A 24861-nucleotide genomic window follows, 5' to 3' on the forward strand; every position below is an offset into this window, starting at 1 on the left:
GAGATTCCATATCTATTTAATTCATTTAGTTCGTATGACTGATTATACAATGTGGTTTGTATTCTCCCAGTTTCAGCCTTTCCCTTGTTATTAAACCTGGAGTCAACCTTCAAACTGGCCTTCAGAGTCTTGATTAGTGAAAGTGGTTGAGCTTACTGTCTTCGGATATTCAACATATTTGGAGGGCAGGATAGTGAAACAACGCCTTCATCACACAAGGTAACAAAGTTAAACGCCAAACTCAGACTATGGATGGACAAAAGAAACAGTCACTGAAGTCTAAATCTTACAAATCATGTTCTACAAAAACGTCCTCTGGCAATGCTGCTGCCATTTCCCGCGCCGAAGCCGAGGCAGCGAAAGTACTCCTTTCCTTCACAGATAAAGAAATGATTCTGAAAATGGATAAGGCACAATTAGAGCAGAGATGGGACCAAGTCACACATGTGCAAGTCTCAAGTCTCAAGTCTTAACCTTCAAGTCTCAAGTAAGTCCTAAGTCTTTTTTTTTTCCTTAGGCAAGTCAAGTCAAGTCAAGTCAAGTCAAGTCAAGTCAAGTCCTTAAATAGGTCAAGTAAAGTCCAAGTCAAGTCCTTAAATAGGTCAAGTCCAAGTGAAGTTAACTGTAGTTTTTATTTATTAACTTGCTCCATATTAAGTCATATTTACTTAATTCAGTTTCATCATCATATTCATTGCATTAAAGCTACATATACACACACACCTATTTAGATACATGAAAAGCACTTACTTGGCAGAATGGCTCTTCAGATGACAGACAAAGTTTGAAGTTGTCGTCTGGCTGTCCAAAATGTTTTTGTTGCATATCTCGCACTAACCAGCTATACACAGAGCCTCCAGCGCCGCCACATGTACTCTCCTAGGATTAGCCTGTTCAGCTACGTATAACACGTGTGGCTTATAAACTTGTGTGTAACACTTTTGCAAAAATAAAAAAATGGGTGACATTATTTGACTATGCCATGATGTTTTATCCATTGCGCCACTCGCCCTACAAGTTAAGGCTATCGACCGCAAACGTGTGGAAAATCGTCATTGTCCAAAAGATGGCTGTTCAGCAATAGGGAGCAGGGACAAATTCCACCCAGTAATTTGAGTATGCCATGACCCGGATTCGAACCAGGGTTGCTGCGGCCACAACGCAGAGTACTAACCACTATACGATCATGGCCAATATGTGCACCTTATTTAACGCTCCTGCATACAGGCCATGATCGTGTAGTGGCTAATGGTGGTAATCGATTCGAATCCGGGTCATGGAATAATCAAATTACCTTGATGAATTTGTCTGCTGGTCACTGTTGCTAAACAGCCTTCCTTTGGACAATGACAGTTTTCCACACAAGTTTACAGTCGATACAGTCTTGTAGGGTGAGTGGCGGAATGGATGAAACATGACGGCAAGTGATGAGAATAAAAACAACATATTTAAGAGACCCAAGGTAAATTCACTCATCCTTCGTTTCAATTGACAGCCCATGTGACACTCAACTCAGATGAAATGGGGCTAGTTGATCAACAGCAATATTTTAACGAAGGGTTCATCTGGGAGTTGAACCCCGGACATCTCACACCCAAAGCAAGATTCATACCCCTGGAGACACGGGTATGAATCTTGTCTAGGGCCTAGACAAACAAGCCTCAAAGAAAGCTTGCAGACCATGTTACGTTCTGTGTAACATCGGTCTGTCAACCACTCTACACAACGATAGACAACAGTGTTTCAAAGAAGAGATCGTCCGGGAGTTTAACCCGGGTAATCAATGAACCCGAGGCGAGAATCATTCCCCTGCACCAATGAGCCCCATAGTAGACCAGCTGACCCCGTTATATTCCGATTGGTAGCCCATGTGACATGGACCTGAAGACTGAATGTCAGTGATTTATGGAATAAATGGAATCTGGTTGGCCTAAGGCTCACAATTCCCCAACTTCAAGCCCTAACGCTAAGGCCATTTCCCGCGCCGAAGCCGAGGCAGCGAAAGTACTCCTTTCCTTCACAGATAAAGAAATGATTCTGAAAATGGATAAGGCACAATTAGAGCAGAGATGGGACCAAGTCACACATGTGCAAGTCTCAAGTCTCAAGTCTTAACCTTCAAGTCTCAAGTAAGTCCTAAGTCTTTTTTTTTTCCTTAGGCAAGTCAAGTCAAGTCAAGTCAAGTCAAGTCCTTAAATAGGTCAAGTAAAGTCCAAGTCAAGTCCTTAAATAGGTCAAGTCCAAGTGAAGTTAACTGTAGTTTTTATTTATTAACTTGCTCCATATTAAGTCATATTTACTTAATTCAGTTTCATCATCATATTCATTGCATTAAAGCTACCGTATTTGCCGGTGTATTGGTCGACCTTTTTCGATCCAAAATCGACCGAAAAAAATCGACCTCGACTTATACACCGAGTCATAAAATTTAACTTCGTATTCATCGCTTCAAATGTGATGGTAACCAAGGCCGTTTCTCATGCATCTCATTGTGCGTTGCACTTAGAAAATTTGAACCGGGCGGCGTGCGCGAGTGCGCGGCCCGCTGGAAGTCGAATGAGGCGCCGCGACCACCTCCGCGGTGCTTATAAACAGCCGATCCGCTCGGCGGGGGCTATTTTCGGCCACTTGGCTCGTGCGCACGGCCTCCCGGATGTGCCGGGCGGGTGCGCGAGCTCGCCGGCCGCTGGAAGTCGAATGAGGCGCCGCAACCACCTCCGCGGTGCTTATAAACAGCCGATCCGCTCGGCGGGGGCTATTTTCGGCCACTTGGCTCGTGCGCACGGCCTCCCGGATGTGCCGGGCGGGTGCGCGAGCTCGCCGGCCGCTGGAAGTCGAATGAGGCGCCGCAACCACCTCCGCGGTGCTTATAAACAGCCGATCCGCTCGGCGGGGGCTATTTTCAGCCACTTGGCTCGTGCGCACGGCCTCCCGGATGTGCCGGGCGGGTGCGCGAGCTCGCCGGCCGCTGGAAGTCCAATGAGGCGCCGCGATCTCCTCCGCGGTGCTTATAAAGTGCCGATCCGCTCGGCTTGGAGCTATTTCCGGCCTCCCGTTGGTGCCGGGCGGCGTGCGCGAGCTCGCCGGCCGCGATCTCCTCCGCGGTGCTTATAAACAGCCGCATGCGCACGGCCTCCCGGAATTTGAACACATTTCGTCAATAAATTTCGCATATTGAATTTTGAAGTTTAATATAATGCAACAATTGAGCTCGACTTATACAAAGGATATATCATAAAATCGTAAATTTCCGTCGAATTTTAGGGGGTCGACTTATACACCGAGTCGACCTGTACACCGGCAAATACGGTACATATACACACACACCTATTTAGATACATGAAAAGCACTTACTTGGCAGAATGGCTCTTCAGATGACAGACAAAGTTTGAAGTTGTCGTCTGGCTGTCCAAAATGTTTTTGTTGCATATCTCGCACTAACCAGCTATACACAGAGCCTCCAGCGCCACCACATGTACTCTCCTAGGATTAGCCTGTTCAGCTACGTATAACACGTGTGGCTTATAAACTTGTGTGTAACACTTTTGCAAAAATAAAAAAATGGGTGACATTATTTGACTATGCCATGATGTTTTATCCATTGCGCCACTCGCCCTACAAGTTAAGGCTATCGACCGCAAACGTGTGGAAAATCGTCATTGTCCAAAAGATGGCTGTTCAGCAATAGGGAGCAGGGACAAATTCCACCCAGTAATTTGAGTATGCCATGACCCGGATTCGAACCGGGGTTGCTGCGGCCACAACGCAGAGTACTAACCACTATACGATCATGGCCAATACGTGCACCTTATTTAACGCTCCTGCATACAGGCCATGATCGTGTAGTGGTTAATGGTTGTAATCGATTCGAATCCGGGTCATGGAATAATCAAATTACCTTGATGAATTTGTCTGCTGGTCACTGTTGCTAAACAGCCTTCCTTTGGACAATGACAGTTTTCCACACAAGTTTACAGTCGATACAGTCTTGTAGGGTGAGTGGCGGAATGGATGAAACATGACGGCAAGTGATGAGAATAAAAACAACATATTTAAGAGACCCAAGGTAAATTCACTCAACCTTCGTTTCAATTGACAGCCCATGTGACACTCAACTCAGATGAAATGGGGCTAGTTGATCAACAGCAATATTTTAACGAAGGGTTCATCTGGGAGTTAAACCCCGGACCTCTCACACCCAAAGCAAGATTCATACCCCTAGAGTCACGGGGTATGAATCTTGTCTAGGGCCTAGACAAACAAGCCTCAAAGAAAGCTTGCAGACCATGTTACGTTCTGTGCAACATTGGCCTGTCAACCACTCTACACAACGATAGACAACAGTGTTTCAAAGAAGAGATCGTCCGGGAGTTTAACCCGGGTAATCAATGAACCCGAGGCGAGAATCATTCCCCTGCACCAATGAGCCCCATAGTAGACCAGCTGACCCCGTTATATTCCGATTGGTAGCCCATGTGACATGGACCTGAAGACGGAATTTCAGTGATTTATGGAATAAATGGAATCTGGTTGGCCTAAGGCTCACAATTCCCTAACTTCAAGCCCTAACGCTAAGGCTAAAACCTTAACAAATACCAAACCCTAATAATTTAACCTTAACCTGCTAACCCGCCTACCGTAACCCCCTCACCTTTAATCTCTAATGCTCCCCCTAAAGGTAGTGCTTTCTAAACTTGAACGCAGGCATATGTGAACTGGAACAGCAGTTTGCCCCATTTCAGAACTGTTTTAGAAAACCTTTACAGACGGTTAAAATCCACATAATAGTTACGCGCGCATGTGTTCCGTGAGCGTTCTAGCACATACCGCCCCCCACCCCACCTTTCCTTTCTGCCGCCAAGTAGCAAGTTGCCCCTCTACACAGCACAGTCCTCGTTAGTATAGTGGACAGTATCTCCGCCTGTCACGTGGAAGACCGGAGTTCGGTTCCCTGACAGGGTGTTTATTTCTTTGTGCGAAATAGAATTTAAGCAGGTTTTCGACCCATGTGCGTTAACCTGTGTTTGCAGCAGAGCTATATATAGCTGCATTGGTTGATATTATTACATCATAAGATGGCACCGCGGATGGCAACCTCGGTGATTCGCTCTCTCCTACTTTGTGTTATTTTCTATCTTTTTAACCTCACTTTGAATCATACTTCCGGTTTGCCACGTAGAGCGCCGCAGCGTCACGAGAGAGACGATCTACAGTCCAACATTTCTATATGCTTTTCTAGTTCTTCAACGCTTTTTACGTTTTTTATTCCACTTTTGGGAGTTTACTATTGTTGAACGTCGCGGACCGTCAATCCCTGCCATTTCAACCACGTCACTGTTTGGCTCTTAGCGGAGGCTTCGTGGCTGTTTGTCTACCGTTGATCATCGGACACGCAAGTATGGCTGCGGATCAAGAGGTTTGTACGGCTTTGTGCACCAATTGCACCCTTTTCTTAGAGAGGTTGTCCCTGCTATAGGGACGTGTCCGCCAGCTAGAGCAGAATAGTGCGATAACACTAGATGTGGCGGACACAGTCGCACCTGGACTACTGTAACGCATTATCAAAGTCAAAGTCAGTTTTATTGTCAATTTCTTCTCATGTCAAGTCATACAAAGAGATCGAAATTGCGTTTCCTACTATCCCACTGTGGAGACAAGACAGATTACACCCAATTGGCCCACAGACAAACAAAACATTCAAGTAAACGATACACAAAGTAAAAATAAGAAGGCACATACCCTATTTTTCGGACTAAAAGTTGCTCCGGAATATACGTTGCATCAGACATAAAATGCACAATAAAATGAAAAAAAAAAAACATATATAAGTCGCTCCGGAGTATTCGTCGTATTTTGGGGGAAATTTATTCGACAAAACCCAACACCAAGAACAGACATTAAAGGAAAATGTGCTTTCGGGAGTTTGCAAACATTTTTTAAGGTTGTGTTAAACTTATAATCATATTCATATCTAGTATTGGAGTGCTCGTGTGGATTGGTTGGGGCCGAGGAATGTGCAGGCAAACTGCATGAACTTGTTTTCTTCGAAGTGTTGTGGAATAGGCCCGGATAGGGAGTACAGGAGGAGACCATCTCAAGGTCGGTGAAGGAACGAGAACAACAGCACGTCTATGAGACCGGACTTCGATGGGAAAACCCAACCGCCTGACCTCAGCGACACCTGGACGAGGAGGAGATGGCCATCGACCAATCATCTCACAATATTTTGCATGCTTTAATATTCATATTGTGTTTCTTTAAAACTGGGCAACCCGGAAGAATGTGTCGTCTTTTGGTGGTCACAAAAACGCACGAGTTTTAGTGTGAGGGACCCGGGACCCAGGCCTGTATTAGTGCGCTTTGTCAGGAATAAATAATTGGTAAATTTGGTCTAATTGATCTACTGGTCTTCTCTTTGACAGAACGAACTCGCAAAATTGTTAGGTGCGCCAGTGTGTGGATTAGGACATAGCAATTTATGTGTTAAGTGTTGATCGCAATTTGGAGTCAGATCAATAACTAGAATCCGTAACCTAACAATTTCTTGGTGACCGCGGACGTGATGTCAAGAGAAGGGTAATTGACAACTCGTGGTCTTTAGCCAAGACACCGGACAGTGTCAGGAACACTGTCTCCCGGTCGGCGAACCGTTTGGAATAAGCGCACAACGTTGAGCTGGTACGACGTCTCCTCAACCCTGAGCTCATCACCGATAAGGTAAGCAGAATACCTGTTACTATAAGTCGAAATGCTGCAAATTGAAAGAGGAAATTTAAGAGGAGACTGTCGTTCAGATCAAATAAGGTGTGCATGAAGTTAAGATACATACGGTGAATAAGTTTGGAACTTACGTGTGTAACGTGTACGGTAAAGTCAGGGACTTACGCGTACTACGGATAGGTCAGGGACCTAGTGCTTCGTCGTGGCGGACAAGGGTGCGGTGACGATCGTATTCAAATAGCTGGGGTTAATAAAGAGATCCCCGAGGGGAAGTGAGGCCTCCTCAAAAAATATCCGGTGGTAACAGTTCCTCCTGTGAGAGATCAGACCGCTAAAATATCCAAAATGAACCAAATTGGGGGAGAGTGTGTGTGCGCGCAGAGGATCCTCATGAGTGGGTGTGTATATCAGTGTGTGTGAGTGAGATGTGTGTTCTATGGAAGAAATCAGTAATGGAGAATGTTTAGGAGGCTTTTGAGCGATAATAGGGAAATTGAGAAGTGGACAATGGTGTGTTTAAGTTGGTTAGAGAAACTAAGATGAGCAAGGTGTGGCAGTAGAGAAAATAAGGCGTGTGACAGAAAGTTACTAGAACGGTGGCTTGATAGGATGAGAATAAGAGACAACAAATGTTGTGTAGAAGACATTGAAAGATGTCGAATGTGAACATGATGAAGGGCGCAACAGCAAAGTTGGCCTGCCCTTTGAGAGGTTGAGACTGATGAGCGTGCCTGCACTCGCGCGTAGTCGCGGGTGTGGGCTGTGCGCGTGGGCCTGTGCTATGCTTGTGCAGGCGGTGGGCCGGCATCATGATTGTTGCAGGAAATGGCCAGCCTGTAACCGGTCAACATTGATGCCGCGACCCCCCCTCGCACGGGGGGGGGGGGGGTGCTATGGCCCGGGCGGGGCAGGGACAGTGTGAGTTTCTCAGTGAATGTTTGAAGCAGTGAGATTGAGCGGTTGTGTGCGTGCTCGGTGTGTGCGTTTATGTGCACACCCTGTGTGGGTGCAGGTGTGTGAGGAGGAAGACGGCATGGATCAGAGAATGTTCAAGAAAGGGGGGGCTAACTCGTAAATAATGAGGAGCTATTGGGAGTAATCTGTTTGTCCTTTCTTTAAGGTTAGGTTAGGTTAGGTTAGCAACACGAGCGATTTAGAGGTTCAAAAGAAAGACAGTTAAAAGAAAATAACATTTTTGATTTGGACAATTGCAGGCTAACAAGAGCATGAGAAAGAAGGGTAGAGAAAGCAGTGAAAATAGACGAGGAAAGAAATGAATACAAGGGCATTTATCCATCTTTGCATGATGTGACAAACCCGAGTGCCCCGACACTCGGAGTGAGCTATGTTGGACCGCCGCCGTACGGCGACCCCGGAGTAATGGCTCCGGTGGTGACGCTGGGTGGCAGGATGGTAGTGGATGTCGAGGGCGAAGGCGAAAGGGCGGATCAGAGTATTGTACAGTTGATTGAACAAGCAGTAAATAGAGAGAGGCGACGTGCCCGGGAGGGGGACACATCCCGCGTGGACACCTCCACCCCCGGTCCGAGCCCTCAACCGTCCAATGTGACGAAAGGAGAAAGCTGGCATAGACTTACTGCCGAGAATGAGGCGCTAAAAAAGAAAATTGATCAAGCCGATGAGCAGCGTAGACAGGAAGCGCAGATGTTAAAATGGGCAACGGAGAGAGGGAGACGAGAAGACGCGAAGAGCGCGCGAAGACAGCAAGAGCGTCCACAGTGGGAAAGCAGCGAGGGTGAGGAAGAAGATGATGTTGTGATGCAACAGAGAGAAAAATGTTGGAGTGCGCGAATCAGGACAGTAGAAAGAAGTGCAGACAGGGAGAGAGAGAGAGACACGGAGAAAATATAATTTGCGGAGTGGTCAGGGACAGATGACACAGGCCGAGGTGCAGAAAAATGAATTGATGTGTCCGCTGGTGACCACATCGGGCGGTCAGCACTACGAGCCCATGGTGCTCCGTGATGTGACCGCGATGATGGAAAAGATGCCCCCACTTCACAGAGGAGGCAAGGTGTGGCTAAACAAATTTTTGGCTCTGATGAGTGGGCAGAGCTGTACACTCGGTGACATGCGCCAGATGTTGGCAGGAGCATGCTCCCTAGTGCAATTGCAGGCAATTGAGGACGCAGCAGGCACAGCGAGACTGGGGAGGGAGGTGCCCTTGCCACAAGTAGCAGCGCCCCTGTTTGAAAACATTAAATTGACTTTCCCACAACCCACCGATCTGGCCCCCACTATGTTTCCTTATGATGTGAAAATGTCACCTGCACAACATTATGTAACATGTGTGGAGAGTTGGATTGAAACCACAGGTCGCCATCCGGCTCTCACGCACGAGGCAGAGGTGCTCTTCCGAACGGCGCTGCTGGATGGACTTCCGCCAGATGTGAAGAAGCAGCTAATGTCAGATCCTGACATTCTGGTTTGTGCCGAAGAACGATTTAAACGTCATCTTTTGCATCACTGCAGAATGTTCACTGAGTCACAAGCTAAAGTTGAAAACGAGACAGACGCATTATCTAAACAGTTGTTGAAATTACAGTTGGCAAAAATGCATGGTGAAGCTAAACAGTCTAAATCACAGAAAAAGGAAATGCAAATGTCACGGGCTCTTCAGGTGGTGGGGCGCGGAAGGGGCCAGTTCCGGGGCGGATACAGAGGCCGGGGAGGGAGTGCACCTGCTTACCCGGAGAGGGCAGCATACAAACCCCATTCGCCCAACGCATGTTTCATCTGCGGCGAAACCGACCACTGGGCAAAAGAATGCCCACAGTATCGACCGCGCGGAGCCACCCGCCCACAAACGCACGGAGGTCAGTACTACCAACATGATGATCTCTGGTGTGGACAATTTGAATAGGGCTGCCCGGGGAGCCAGGAAAGCAGTGGCCCGGCGAAGCCAATGCTTCATGTGACAGTGGAAGGAAAAACCTGTGGAGATGCTGGTGGACACAGGAGCAACTTATTCATCAATAAACACTGCCCTTCCTGTATCCTCACTGTCAAAGAAAACAACAACTTTAGTCGGCTTCTCGGGACAACCACGTACTCTGCCTTTTACCAAACCACTTGAAACTGTGATCACAAGGACAGGGTGTAGACTGTGGCACAAATACATCCATTCCACAGACACTCCGATCAACTTGATGGGAAGGGACTTGCTGTCAGCCGTTCAAGCCAGAATTCTGTGTGGGCCAGAGGGAGTGATTATTCAATTTCCAGATGGCGTCGGCATCCAGTGCTCACAGCAGCTACAACAACATGGTCAGTGGCTGATGGCGCCCCTACCGGCAGAAGCAGAAACTGCAACCATCTACTGGGCCAGGCTGGAGCCAGAGACCCCTGCTGGTGGCGGTGTGTTCTCGACCTACCTACTGTGGAAGCCCTGGATCTGCTCACTGGCGCCATACCACCCACCTGTTGATCCTTTGCATTGCACTCTATATTATGACCGAAAAAGTGATGATTTGTTTGAAGAAATTGAAGGGCACATGTGGGATTTAACTTCATCATCCATTTTGATTGGTAAAGAGGGAGTCGCAGCGGCAACTGAATTGACATATGAACAAATGCAGTGGTTCAAAATGACAGAGAAAGGGGTGCCACACATTTCGCTGGCTCTTGCCCCAGGACACGAGGCCAGACAATTGGGCTCAATGGTCAAGCAGTTGTTGCAACAGACCGATTGGCGGAAAACTCACATTCCTAATTTGTACTGGTCTGAGTCTCAGAATGCATACCAAATTAAACAACCCATGGCAGACACAGGATTGCTGGAGATGATGTTGGTGTCCCGCACACACGGTAGGGAGTTAACTGATCATGAGGACGCTGAAGTAATGCTGGCGGCCTTGCCCGACACACTGTGGTCCCAGGGTCCATTTGATGTCGGGTTTTGTCATTCGGTGGCCCCTATTGATCTCCAAATAGATGAGACGCAGCCTATCAAACGGCCTCAATATCGTTGGCCGAAAGAGGCGGACCAAGGCATGGAAGACACTCTGTGTGGCCTCTGGGACGCAGGGGTGTTGGAAGTGTCCGACGGCCAAATCGCACTCCTTGCTGTGGCGTTACCAAACTGGGTGGAGCTTGGGTCAAGGTGGACAGGAGCTTCATTGTGCACTGAGTTTGACAGAACTGAGGAGATTTGATAAAAAATTGAATAATGCGTAGAGCTACAGAGAAAAGCATCATAGTCAGAGATTGAACAGATTTGGATAAAACAAATAGGCTAAAACGGTAAGAAACAAGAGCGAGATCTGATATTTTGGCTCGTCAGGCTTAAGAAGTAGAAGTTGAGTTAGATACATTTTAGAATAGGACATTTGGTCTAAAGTGGATTCAGTCAAGAGGAAGAGGGGCATTTTGGCATTTTAACAGGGATTGACAGCAAGGGAGATTGAGGATAGAAGATCTGGACAGCAATGACGTAAATTACATTAAAAACTGCCCATTCTAGGGAGAGGTGCTGGATGGTGTGACAGGCAGGATTTTTAGGAAGAGAAAAAGGGGGGAGTGAGACTCGCCAAGAGGGGCAATAAAGAGAAGCAGACTGAGAAACATATTTGAGCTAGACAACAGGAAAAAGGGGGAGAGCCAAATGATGACGTAAAAATCCAGAGGGAATAGTCGGACCCATCTTTATTGAATTTAATTAGGATAATTAATAGAGATCGAGTTTGTAGGAGCAATCTGAGGTTATGGAGGCTCCCGTGACACGCGGGTCCCACAGTCGTCCCCCCCCAGATAGACATATATGACAATTTGCGATGAATCTGATGGGCGAGTTTATGGAAAATTGAATTGGAGATTTTACAATAGGTCATGTTGACAAATATGTCCAAATGTGAAGAGTTACTATTAGGAGTCAATGTTTGCCTGCACACTAACATACTAACTTTGCTTAGTGTGGGAGGAGAGCTGAGTGATAGAGACGGATGTGTGTGTCTGCGAGTGTGTGGATGGGTGCGTGCGCATGAGATCATCTATGACTGTGTGTGCGCAGTATGATTGGCCAGAGAGGTCTGAAGTTGGGGTGATGTGTTTGCAATTGAGGATAAAATTCCTCTCACCTGAAGGGGTGGTACAGACTGGAGGGTCTGGAACTGGTAAGTGAGTTCTGACCGGAACCATGGCTCAATGATCAATCAGGGGCACCATCGACAACAAAACGGTGTGATGGAGAAGGCCCATTTCAGTGATATGGTCAGACAAGACAGAACTAGTATCGAACAGCAAGACTTTGGACGATTTGACGTGTGACGACTTTGAGCTCACCCGACGGGGTGACGGACTAGGTGGACAGTGACCAATTGTTTGACGCTTGAACGTGTTTGCAACAATAGCATGCTCTGCTTTGTTTTTCTGTGTGACTTGATTTTTTTTTTGCAGCATCAGCCACCAGCTAAGGAGCGGATTGCGCGTTGCTTGCGTAACTTGTTTTCCTTTTTGCAGGTTGTCGATTGCATTCGTGGAAAGTTTGTGTTGGATTTACAAGAATATGTTAACCCTTGCCCTTTTGGTTTTTATGATGAACTTGTTGATGACGTGGTTTTCAGGACATGATCCGCAGGCGCCAGGATTCATTTTATGACTGTTTTTATTTTGATACTTGATGTCTGTTTTTGTGTGTACAAATGTCCGCTGTCAGCCGGGCTATAAGCTCACTGACAGGAGTGCGATGATTTTTGTTTGTGTTGCCGAGTGTGTGTGGTGGACAGTCAAGTTTCAAGGACTTGGGGTGATGGTCCCGGGGCCCAGATGGTAACTAGTGGTTCCGTGGGCCTGTCTACAATGAGTGTGGTGATGAGAGGGGACGCTTTGCAGGTTCCTTTTGATACGTAATGACACATTGGGTGAATGTGTCAAAGGGGGAGTGGTAAAATAGAAATGGGTGAGTAGGTTTCAATTTGTAATTGTGATATACAAAGTTTATTTTCCAAATTCACTTGCTTTCAAGCTTTAACAGGACATGCCAGAATTCACCCAGCAGTGATGGAAGGAGCAGAGGAAGACCAGTGACATCTGGTTGTGGTGTGGAGATGACAAATTATAGGATCGCTTGCCGAAGAATGCATCAGGTGTCTGTGCCCTCGTGTCGTTGATAATGCCTGTGGTGGTTGTCCCCATTGAAATACAGAATCTCAATTGGAACCTGGAGTCCCCACTGGCGGGGCTCCTGAAGCAAGCAAAAGAGACGTTTTGCCCCAGTGGTTGAGCGACGACGATCCAACATATATTGACACTATAGGAGTGCCCCGGGGTGTGCCAGATAAGTATAAACTCATTAATCAAGTGTTCTCGGGATTCGAAAGTATCTTCCTATGGATCACTCCCAATAAAAATGTAGACCGTACTAATTACTTTCATTACAATGTCCAACGACTGGGTAATTATACAGCTGAATCATTTGCCGCAGTTCATGAACAATTGGCTGCAACGTCGTTAATGGCGTTCCAAAATAGAATTGCGTTGGACAGGCTATTGACTAAGGAACATGGTGTGTGTGGAATGTTGGGTGATGCATGTTGTACTTTCATCCCAAACAACACGGCACCAGGAGGCCGACTGACCAGGGCGTTGGAAGGACTAAGGACACTGAACAAAAAGATGAAAGATCATTCAGGTGTACACACCGATATTTGGTCTGATTGGATAAAAACGTTCGGAAGCTAGAAAAGCCTCATCATGTCTGTGCTTGTTGCTGTGGCTATTTTTACTACAGTTATGATTTTATGCAGTTGTTATTGTATTCCATGTATTAGGTCACTCACTGTCCGGTTGATCGAGAAAACCGTTGGCCCGTTGCCACCGATGGGCCAATATGCCCTGGTGACTCAACATGAGCAGCGGGGGGAAGGAAGGATCGACAGCGCGCTGGTAGCTGTTTGCTAGAGTAACGGGTGATGACCTCATAAATGAGGTCATGAGAGGGAATAAAGGAAACTGTGCTTTCGGGAGTTTGCAAACATATTTTTTAAGGTTGTGTTAAACTTATAATCATATTCATATCTAGTATTGGAGTGCTCGTGTGGATTGGTGGGGGCCGAGGAATGTGCAGGCAAACTGCATGAACTTGTTTTCTTCGAAGTGTTGTGGAATAGGCCCGGATAGGGAGTACCGGAGGAAACCATCTCAAGGTCGGTGAAGGAACGAGAACAACAGCACGTCTATGAGACCGGACTTCGAGGGGAAAACCCAACCGCCTGACCTCAGCGACACCTGGACGGGGAGGAGATGGCCATCGACCAATCATCTCACAATATTTTGCCTGCTTTAATATTCATATTGTGTTTCTTTAAAACTGGGCAACCCGGAAGAATGTGTCGTCTTTTGGTGGTCACAAAAACGCACGAGTTTTAGTGTGAGGGACCCGGGACCCAGGCCTGTATTAGTGCGCTTTGTCAGGAATAAATAATTGGTAAATTTGGTCTAATTGATCTACTGGTCTTCTCTTTGACAGAACGAACTCGCAAAATTGTTAGGTGCGCCAGTGTGTGGATTAGGACATAGAAATTTATGTGTTAAGTGTTGATCGGAATTTGGAGTCAGATCAATAACTAGAATCCGTAACCTAACAACATGAACGAGCAACAACAGGCTTAACGATACGGTATGCTAACGTGACATAAACACAAACGAGAAGCTGAGAACGGGCCTGATGTAACAATAACAGTTATTCAAATAACTCTAACATAAATAACACCTTTATCAAACCATCTGTGTCACTCCAAATCATTAAAGCCATCGATCGAGTTGGTCCTCCTTTATGTATAGAAGTCCGACGTCAGTGGCGCGTTACAGTTAATTTTTTTCTACAGGACCATATAACAATATATAAACTATGAATGAAATGACAATAATATAAACAACAATTTTATCGAACCATCCATGTCACTCCAAATCAATGAATCTACCAGAATCTTCGTCTTCCGTGTCACTTGAGAAAAAAAAAAAGAAAAAAAAATTGACGCCGAAAAGAATACGTGTGCCACGGACGTCAGACTAGATATATCAAATAAATGTAATATAAACATCAATTTTAACAAACCATCCGTGTCACTCAAAATCATTAACGCGTTCAAATAACGATTTGTTCGAGAACCGGGATGTTGGAAAACAGATGTACCACTCCACAACAATTTAAAGCAAACCTTCGATGAGAATGGGATTTGAACCCATGCGTGCAGAGCACAATGGATTAGCAATCCATCGCCTTAACCTCTCAGCCACCTCATCTTGTGTTGCCAAATTATGTTACGTACGTTGTGCCAAGATACTTTGGATGTGAAGCTTGTGAAAATCCGACGAGGATGTGATATGAAATGATGAGTGGAGAGCACAATGGAGTAGCAACCTATCGCCTAAATATCTCAGCCATCGCATCTCATGCATGAGTTGAATAGGCGACATGATATGGTATGTACGGTGTAGTATAAGCCGCAAGGTAAAATGATACGATACTTTAGATGTGTAATGAAGAAAGGGTAAGCCACAAAATAAGTGACACTCTAAACAAAGAAAAACGTTTTTTCAATGTTGTCTCACCCCAAATCTTCGGATCTGCACAGTTGGATAGTTCCACCAACATTTTAACATCAACATTCTTTCATGGTCTGCCTGGGTGTCTTGGCTGAAGATCCTAAAGAAAAGACCTTAAACTTATTGTATGCGATTGCATATTGGTCATGATCGTATAGCGTTGTGGCCGTAGCATCACCGGAACGAATCTGGGTCATGGCGTAAGTAAATTACCTTGCTGAATTTTTCCGTTGTTCACTGTTGCCTTCTGTTGAACACAGGCTTCCAGACACGTCCACCCATGTTTTAACATCAACTGTATTTCATAAAGTTCTTCCAAATTCATCTTGGTGAAACTCCCTCAAGTGTTCCCATCTTTTTTTAGGCCTGTCTTCCATGAGGCAGCGGTAGACACAAAATTATGACCCTGAAAGGACACGCCCAAACCGGCTATGATATCAATCTGAATTCATTAATCACTAAAATGCAGTCCTCAGGTCCATGTCATATTCACTACTGTTGGAATAATTTTAAGTGAAGCTTTGGCCTGCCAGACCTGGAGGCCTCGCCTTTACGAGTTTATCTTTCCTTTTATCTAGGTTCTTCCTTTTTAGTGATAGGGATGTCTTTTGATCCCTGTCAGCCATTTGTATCCTTCCTGTCCTTATGTTGTCTGTGTGTTTTGGTTCCCGTAAGAGGCCTTCACTAACAATGAGCAGGGCTTATTTGCATAGGTGACATGTTCTTTGTTTGATTCACAGGAACTTCATTCCTTTTCATTTAGATGTAGGTTTGGTTCATAGATTGTAGTTTATCAGACCTGTTTTTCTTTGTTAAAGGTTACATACAGTTAGAAGTAGTTGCATAAAAGTTATCCCATATTTACTCAATGTTTGTTTAAGGAACTGCATACCGGTTACCTCACGTTTGCTTAATGTGTGTTGAAGTGTTTAGGACAAGTTACTTATTATTATTATGTGTTAATTTACCAAGTAGATAAAGTTAGCAAAGGTCTAGTTGCATTTGTTCCACAGCAAAGCGGCAATCAACGTGCTTCAAGGTATTTGATCACAGTCGACGACGAGTCAGCCAACTGCGAGGGAAGACGGCTGGGGATGGCCTCTGCGGGGGGTCACGAGCCAACAGCGAAGTGCTAATTCACACCACACTACATTCTTTTGCTAATCAGCGTTGCTACAGACACAATTCCCCCTCCCTTTAGTGTAGCAACGCCTCTGTAACCAGGGCAACCATAACATTAAAAAGAGGGGCACGTGGAGTAAGGACTCAGAACTGATGGAGGTTGTAACTGAGATTGCTTTCTCTATCGTTCTCCTCGCGAGTAAACCTGTTCTGGTTGTCTTCTCCTCTTCATTCCAGCGAGTGATTTAATGTCTAATCGTATTTAGACCCAACATTTAATTGGTCCTTCGAGCTGGATGCCAACACACCGGAGGATTCCAGCGGACGGCAGCAGAGATCCAGAAAGACCGCGCGGGGCAGGACCTTCCTAGGTGGGGTCCTAGAATCCTTTTCAAAGGCTGGCTGTCTGCTCGTCAGCTGGGATCTAAGGGTTGAAGGCAGTCCGAGGTGCAGAGGTGAAGATAACCAGAGGGTGAGTTTGGTTTTTTTTTATAAAAGGAATGAGCGGCCGAGGGCTCGTTGTGCCCTATAAAAGTCCTAGGACAGAACGGAAAGGTTCGTTCTAAAGGTATCAAAACGGAAAGGTCCATTTAAATAAAAGTTACACGACGCAGATGTAACAAACCGGTTAAAGACAGAACGGAAAGGTTCGTTCTAAAGGTACCAAAACGGAAAGGTCCGTTTAAATAAAAGTTACACAACGCAGGTGTAACAAACCGGTTAAAGGACAGAGGTGTCCGACGGAGAGGCCCGTCTAAAAAGGTCAGCGGAAGTCCACGTGATGCCGAAAATTCCGTAATACTGAGTGATTGGGAGTGTGAATGGGAATACGTATCACTAGATACAGTATTCCATATTAAAGCAGTGGGGAACACATAACGTGGTTCTGTGGACGCAATAGGCAAGGATTCTCCACCAGAACGCTGGTAGAAGTGAGAATCACCACAGGATCTTTTCGTTATCCCACTGGAAACACCCGACTTTAGAAACCCCTATGGTTTTACAGTTGGGACCAAATTGATTAAAATGGGGAACGAGAAGAGTAAAAATAATATCCGAGATAATCTTAAATATGAAGATTGGAAAATAATTGAAAGGCAGGATCCCGACCGATTTAAAAAAAAAACTCGATAAATGGGTCAAGAAATATAAATTTGAGGGACAACTAAAAACAACCAAATTGATAGAACTTAGAGGCGCCATGAAAGAGAAAACAAAGAGAGACCCTAGAAAGATGAAAAAAGAAGGAGATGAGGATGTGGTGTTTTGGCTCAAAGTAGCAGGAGAGAGAGAGGGGAGAAAAAGAGAAAGTGGAAAAGGCACTGTATTGTAGGAAGGAAGATGATGAGACTGGGCCTAATGGTAGGCAGGCAAGAGATAATCAAAATTTACAGAGAGCTAGAGAAGAAGGGGGAGGTGTAGAGGAAGTAGAGAAGCGCGTAGGGAAAGCACATGCTACAACTTCAAAACATAAGGTCATAGAGAAGTTGTATCCACAAATACCCGACACTGGTGCACAAGAGGGGTCAACCCCCCTTATGGGTTAACAGACAGAGCCACCAGGCAGAAACACCCAATAGAAATGGATTGGTCAAAGGAAATGAGAGCAAATTATACAGAAATAGGGAGAACAAAGCAAAATGATAATGAAACCTTTGATGAATATCGAGTGCGCATGACAGAAGTATTTAAATTACACAGTGGACTGGTGGAAGATAATGCGCCCCAAGGGGCTTATCAACAGCAATTAAAAAATGCCATCCACGTAGGGTCCAGGCCAGCAATACAAATTAGGGTAATTGAGAAGTGGATGATGGTGTGCTTAAGTTGGTTGGAGAACCTAAGATGAGCAGTGTGTGGCAGTAGAAAAAATAAGACGTGTGTGGCAGAAAGTGACTAGAACGGTGGCTTGATAGGACGAAAATAAGAGACAGCAAATGTTGTGTAGAAGACAGTGAAAGATGTTGTATGTGAACATGATGAAAGGGGGCAACAGCAAAGTTGGCCTGCCCTTTGAGAGGGTGAGACTGACAAGCGTGCCTGCGCTCGCGCGTAGTCGCGGGTCGGGGCTGTGCGCGTACGCCTGTGCTATGCTCGTGTGGGCGGTGGGCCGGCATCATGATTGTTGCAGGAAATGGCCAGCCTGTGACCAATCAACATTGATGCCGCGTCCCCCCCCTCGCACGGGGTGCTATGGCTGTGGGCGAGGCAGGGAAAGTGTGAGTTTCTCAGAGAATGTTTGAAGCAGGGTGATGCTTAAGGAAGATGTGACAGCATTAGCATGAAGGATAAAAGGCACTGATGAGAAAAAAAAAAAAAAAAAAAGGTATAACCAAAACGTCAAAATAGAGGATGACGTTTGCGCAGCGTTGTTTGTTGGTATTGTTTGTGATCTGTGTCTCTGCTGTTTTTGTGTTGTCTGTGTGCTGTCAGTGTTATGTGTTAAAAGGATGAAATTGGCTAATGTACGTAGGTGCACAAAATAATTTGCAGAATTTAATAATTCTTATTTGCACCGCAAAACAAAATCAATTTTGAAAAAATAGGAAGTAAAGAAAAGCAAGCAATTTGTTTATGGGCAGAAACTGGTCCACACTGCATTAATGCCTAGCCTTGATGAAACAAAATTTGAGAGATAGAAAGAACTTGCGTTCTGGAATTGGATAAAAAAAAAAAAAATGTAATAACGACATTTCAAAGCTAAATTTAAAATTTGAGAATAAGAGAGCGATTGAGCTAGTTAAAGTTAAGAAACAACAACAATTAACTATTATATTAATTCACTGGCAGTTATTTTGTTGATTTTTTCCGATTGGTGGATTGGTTTGTCACTTTGAGAAAGAAAAACTTCCGATGCAAATGGGCAGCAATATTATCTGCCCGTACAAATGAACCGATACATATGGGCAGCAATATTGAGCCATGAAGTTGTCACGTGATGTTGACTTGACACATGGCTCAACAGGGGGGATGAAAGGGCAGTTCAGTCGGCACGTGGAGTAAGGACTCAGAACTGATGGAGGTTGTAACTGAGATTGCTTTCTCTATCGTTCTCCTCGCGAGTAAACCTGTTTTGGTTGTCTTCTCCTCTTCATTCCAGCGAGTGATTTAATGTCTAATCGTATTTAGACCCAACAACTACCAATCGGAATGTAACGGAGTCAGCTAATTTACTACGTGGCTCGTTGGCCTAGCGCAGGGGTCACCAACCTTTCTTAAACCGAGAGCTACTTCCTGGGTACTGATTATGGCAAAGGGCTACCAGTTTGAAGCACACTTCTGAAATAGCCAATTTGTTCAATTTGGCTTTCACTATGTGTTATTATTGTCATTTCCAGTTCACATGTAAGTGTGATTTTAACAAGAATACACAACAGGACCTCCTGCAGCACAATCAACATACTCACCTCCCCCCACAACCGCTCTGTCCACACCTCCATCACCGTTGTCACCTACTCTCTTGCAGAGGCCGCGCCCGCACTCCAGATCCGCGAGAAAGAAGTGTGCCAGATGTTCCGGAGACAAAAGATCAGGAAGGCACCGGGCCCAGACGGCGTGTCACATTCCTGCTTGAAAGTCTGTGCTGAACAGCTAGCACCCACCTTTGCACGGATCTTCAACCGTTCCCTGGAGCTGTGTGAGGTGTTCTCGTGCTTAAAGAGCTCCACCATCCTTCCGGTGGCCAAGAAGCCCGCCATCACAGGTTTGAATGACTACAGACCTGTCGCTCTGACATCTGTGGTCATGAAATCTTTGGAAAGGTTAGTGTTGAACCACCTGAAGGATGTCACGGGCCCCCTGCTTGACCCCCTCCAGTTTGCCTACCGGGCAAACAGGTCGGTGGATGATGCGGTCAACATGAGACTGCACGACATCCTGCACCACCTGGACACCCCAGGAACGTACGCCAGCATCCTGTTTGTGGACTTCAGCTCGGCGTTCAACACCATCGCTCCTGACATCCTCCAACAGAAGCTCATCCAGCTTGCGGTGCCTGCCTCCACCTGTCAGTGGATCACCAGCTTCCTGACCAACAGTCGGTGGCAGGCCAAAGCTCGCTTGAGGCTTTCGTTAGTGAAATGATTGATCTGGTTGTAGGGAGGATGTGATATTTTAATATGACCTAATTTTTGATTGTTGGGAGCTGTTTTTTGGTCATCGTTTTATGAAAATCAACGTTTGATTGCGAAACGCAACAGGCACTGCTGCAAAGGGGTCTTTGCTGCAGAACCAATCAAAACTCGTAACAACGTCTCGTGACTTGATGTCTCCCAATGGCATTCCTCCAACTCAGGAACTAGGAAGTAAATATTGCCTCGGATCTATTGACAACAATGGACTGCTCGTCGTGTCCTACCTGTTGTGATCACCTCCACGGTTGTGCCTTTGGCTCCTCGATACCCTCTTGCTCATCAACGCCACGTTCTTCTGATCCTCAGGTCTGCAGTAAGATCTCCGCCATAGCCACGTCGTATCCTCTGACCAAGCCTTGTGTATTTTGTTCGCAGATTCCCTCCACGGCTCACCGCCAAGATCCACCCCGTCTGGCTGAACTCCACACGCTCCGCCGTTGCTGCTCCTTGCTCCGAGCGCAGATCCTCCCGCTCTGCCTCCACCGCATCTCCTCCAATAAACACTCATCACTCATTCTGAACTTCTGAGTTGGTTTCCTGCATGTGGGTCAAATCATTCGCCAAAACGATGACAACCGCAACTATTGCACTCTCTGGGACATCTAAATTAGCCCACTGCAATGTACAATTGATAAATTTAACCCAACTTGTCTCTGAAAATGGAATTATGTATTTTAGTGGGCTCTTTACATGAATGGCACACATGCATGCAGCACCCCATCTCAAATCTTTCCCACTGTAAATAAACAAATAAATAAATAAATACATACGCCACCTAGTAACGTTCAAGCACTAACGTTAATATAACGTTAACGTTAGCCATCTAGGTTAATTGCAAGCAAGCTGGGTAACGTCAGTATGGCTGAATACAGTTTACGAAATACAAGAGAAAATATGCCAGGGTTCAACTATCAAAGTCAAAGTCAGCTTTATTGTCAATTTCTCCACATGCCAAAGACACACAAAGAAACCGAAATTTCGTTCCCCCCTATCCCACGGTGACAAGACATGGCTCACAACAGACAAACAAGTAAACAAGTACAACAAAAGCGTGCTGAATAAATAATGAATAAATAACACAACAATAAATAAATAAGAGGAGCAGAAAAAAAAGAAGCAAGTGCGCGTACAGCAGACATTCCCGAAAATAGCGCAACAGTGCCGCACGCTACGCAGAAGGGGGTAGCGAGTTCAGGGCCCTAACAGCCTGGAGAAAGAAGCTGTTGGCGAGTCTGGTGGTGCGGGAGCGCAGGCTCCTGTACCTCTTCCCAGAGGGCAGAAGGTCAAACAAAGAGTGAGCCGGGTGACTCACATCTCTGGCAATCGAGGTTGCCTTGCGGGCGAGATGGGAGGTGTAAACGTCCTTCAGGGAGGGGAGCGAAGCACCAATAATCTTACTAGCCGTATTCACTATGCGCTGCAGGGCCTTCAAGTTCTGTTCAGTGCAGTTACCACAATGGTGCCACGGTAGAATGTAGACAGGACTGCCTGAGGAGCACATGCACGCCTGAATTTCCGCAGGAAGTACAGGCGGCGCTGAGCTTTCTTTGCCAGTGACGAGGTGTTTGCGGACCAGGAGAGGTCCTCACTGATGTGCACCCCCAGGAACTTGGTGCAGTATCTCAGTAAAAGTTAATAAAAACACTCAACAAGTTGGATCATAGTCTTTAAAGTTTTATTAGAATTGTATTTACTGTCTTCCGATGCAATGCAGATAGCATGCAGTTCCATCTTGTTTACATTTGGGGAGGGGGGGTCCTTAATCCCCGTATGCGAATTGTCATTGGTTCATCAGCTAGAGGTGTCCAATGATATGCATGAGAAAAATTTCATTAAAATGTAAGATTGTGAAAAAGGATGACCAAAAATTAGCTCCCAAGAAATTGTTTTTTACTTAATATGATAACTAGATATCACACACAAAGACTCGTGTACTCCCTCGATGCAGATCAATCAAGTTCACTTTAACCGCCTTCGGATTCGGATTAAGGATAACTGATTATTTCGCCTTGTCGTGTCTTTCATGTTGTTAGGGTTGATAGATTAGTTTGATCCTATGCTTATGTTGGAATGTAACCTGTAATAATTAACCTAGCTTGTCCTGTCTTAACAAAAGTAGTAGAACAAAGTGCTAAGATCTTTTGAAGTGATTGATCAGCTGCAGAGGAAGCAATCAAAGTTGTTTTGTTTACACAACATCGTAAAAGAACCCCTGCTATGCTTTCACCAGCAGGCCAGGGGCTTCAACCCCATCCTGTCCACTCTCACCCCCACACTTACCCCCACCCTGTTTCTCTCAATAAAAAATGCTCTTGCAAGAGGCCTGAGTCAGACCTCATTCGATCATCGCTGTACGCGCAGCGACGAATGACTCTCCATTTGCAAATGCTTAATAAGGGCATACTGTCTGCCGTGTGGTTCTTGCAAAAATAAGTTAGAGTGAGCACCACGCTAACACATATCTTTGTAGTCTGTGATCAGTGTTAAGATAGAGTAGGTCACGTGACTAGAATCAGGAAGTAAGGGCATGTTTCAGCACAGTGTTGAAAGAGAACGCTGCTTAGTCTATTCTCTCCTGCAGTTCGGCAAAACAACTACCTACATTTTGTGTTGTACAAGGCATTGTTGGTATGTATCTTTAAGTTATTATGGATCAAAATAGATCTTTTAAGTTCTGAAATAATAGTTTTCTGTGATGTTAGACGTTAGGAGAGAAGCATGATTGAGATTCCATATCTATTTAATTCATTTAGTTCGTATGACTGATTATACAATGTGGTTTGTATTCTCCCAGTTTCAGCCTTTCCCTTGTTATTAAACCTGGAGTCAACCTTCAAACTGGCCTTCAGAGTCTTGATTAGTGAAAGTGGTTGAGCTTACTGTCTTCGGATATTCAACATATTTGGAGGGCAGGATAGTGAAACAACGCCTTCATCACACAAGGTAACAAAGTTAAACGCCAAACTCAGACTATGGATGGACAAAAGAAACAGTCACTGAAGTCTAAATCTTACAAATCATGTTCTACAAAAACGTCCTCTGGCAATGCTGCTGCCATTTCCCGCGCCGAAGCCGAGGCAGCGAAAGTACTCCTTTCCTTCACAGATAAAGAAATGATTCTGAAAATGGATAAGGCACAATTAGAGCAGAGATGGGACCAAGTCACACATGTGCAAGTCTCAAGTCTCAAGTCTTAACCTTCAAGTCTCAAGTAAGTCCTAAGTCTTTTTTTTTTCCTTAGGCAAGTCAAGTCAAGTCAAGTCAAGTCAAGTCAAGTCCTTAAATAGGTCAAGTAAAGTCCAAGTCAAGTCCTTAAATAGGTCAAGTCCAAGTGAAGTTAACTGTAGTTTTTATTTATTAACTTGCTCCATATTAAGTCATATTTACTTAATTCAGTTTCATCATCATATTCATTGCATTAAAGCTACATATACACACACACCTATTTAGATACATGAAAAGCACTTACTTGGCAGAATGGCTCTTCAGATGACAGACAAAGTTTGAAGTTGTCGTCTGGCTGTCCAAAATGTTTTTGTTGCATATCTCGCACTAACCAGCTATACACAGAGCCTCCAGCGCCGCCACATGTACTCTCCTAGGATTAGCCTGTTCAGCTACGTATAACACGTGTGGCTTATAAACTTGTGTGTAACACTTTTGCAAAAATAAAAAAATGGGTGACATTATTTGACTATGCCATGATGTTTTATCCATTGCGCCACTCGCCCTACAAGTTAAGGCTATCGACCGCAAACGTGTGGAAAATCGTCATTGTCCAAAAGATGGCTGTTCAGCAATAGTGAGCAGGGACAAATTCCACCCAGTAATTTGAGTATGCCATGACCCGGAGTTGAACCGGGGTTGCTGCGGCCACAACGCAGAGTACTAACCACTATACGATCATGGCCAATACGTGCACCTGATTTAACGCTCCTGCATACAGGCCATGATCGTGTAGTGGTTAATGGTTGTAATCGATTTGAATCCGGGTCATGGAATAATCAAATTACCTTGATGAATTTGTCTGCTGGTCACTGTTGCTAAACAGCCTTCCTTTGGACAATGACAGTTTTCCACACAAGTTTACAGTCGATACAGTCTTGTAGGGTGAGTGGCGGAATGGATGAAACATGACGGCAAGTGATGAGAATAAAAAAAACATATTTAAGAGACCCAAGGTAAATTCACTCAACCTTCGTTTCAATTGACAGCCCATGTGACACTCAACTCAGATGAAATGGGGCTAGTTGATCAACAGCAATATTTTAACGAAGGGTTCATCTGGGAGTTGAACCCCGGACCTCTCACACCCAAAGCA

At 45.3% G+C, this 24861-nt stretch overlaps 4 non-coding genes across 4 annotated transcripts; all 4 read right to left on the bottom strand.

Moving 5' to 3' along the window:
• Positions 1-1119: 1119 nt before the first annotated feature.
• trnah-gug (transfer RNA histidin (anticodon GUG)) lies at positions 1120-1191 on the bottom strand. The gene has a single exon. It is a non-coding gene; the product is annotated as a tRNA-His (tRNA).
• A 2532-nt stretch (positions 1192-3723) lies between these two features.
• On the bottom strand, positions 3724-3795 carry trnah-gug (transfer RNA histidin (anticodon GUG)). The gene has a single exon. It is a non-coding gene; the product is annotated as a tRNA-His (tRNA).
• An 11105-nt stretch (positions 3796-14900) lies between these two features.
• trnas-gcu (transfer RNA serine (anticodon GCU)) lies at positions 14901-14982 on the bottom strand. Its single transcript has one exon. It is a non-coding gene; the product is annotated as a tRNA-Ser (tRNA).
• A 9396-nt stretch (positions 14983-24378) lies between these two features.
• Positions 24379-24450, bottom strand: trnah-gug (transfer RNA histidin (anticodon GUG)). Its single transcript has one exon. It is a non-coding gene; the product is annotated as a tRNA-His (tRNA).
• Between the last annotated feature and the right edge of the window lie 411 nt (positions 24451-24861).

Source organism: Syngnathus floridae, chromosome 21 (genome assembly GCF_059516105.1).
Source record: "Syngnathus floridae isolate MCC-2025c chromosome 21, RoL_Sflo_1.0, whole genome shotgun sequence".
NCBI classification, from domain to species: Eukaryota; Metazoa; Chordata; class Actinopteri; order Syngnathiformes; family Syngnathidae; genus Syngnathus; species Syngnathus floridae.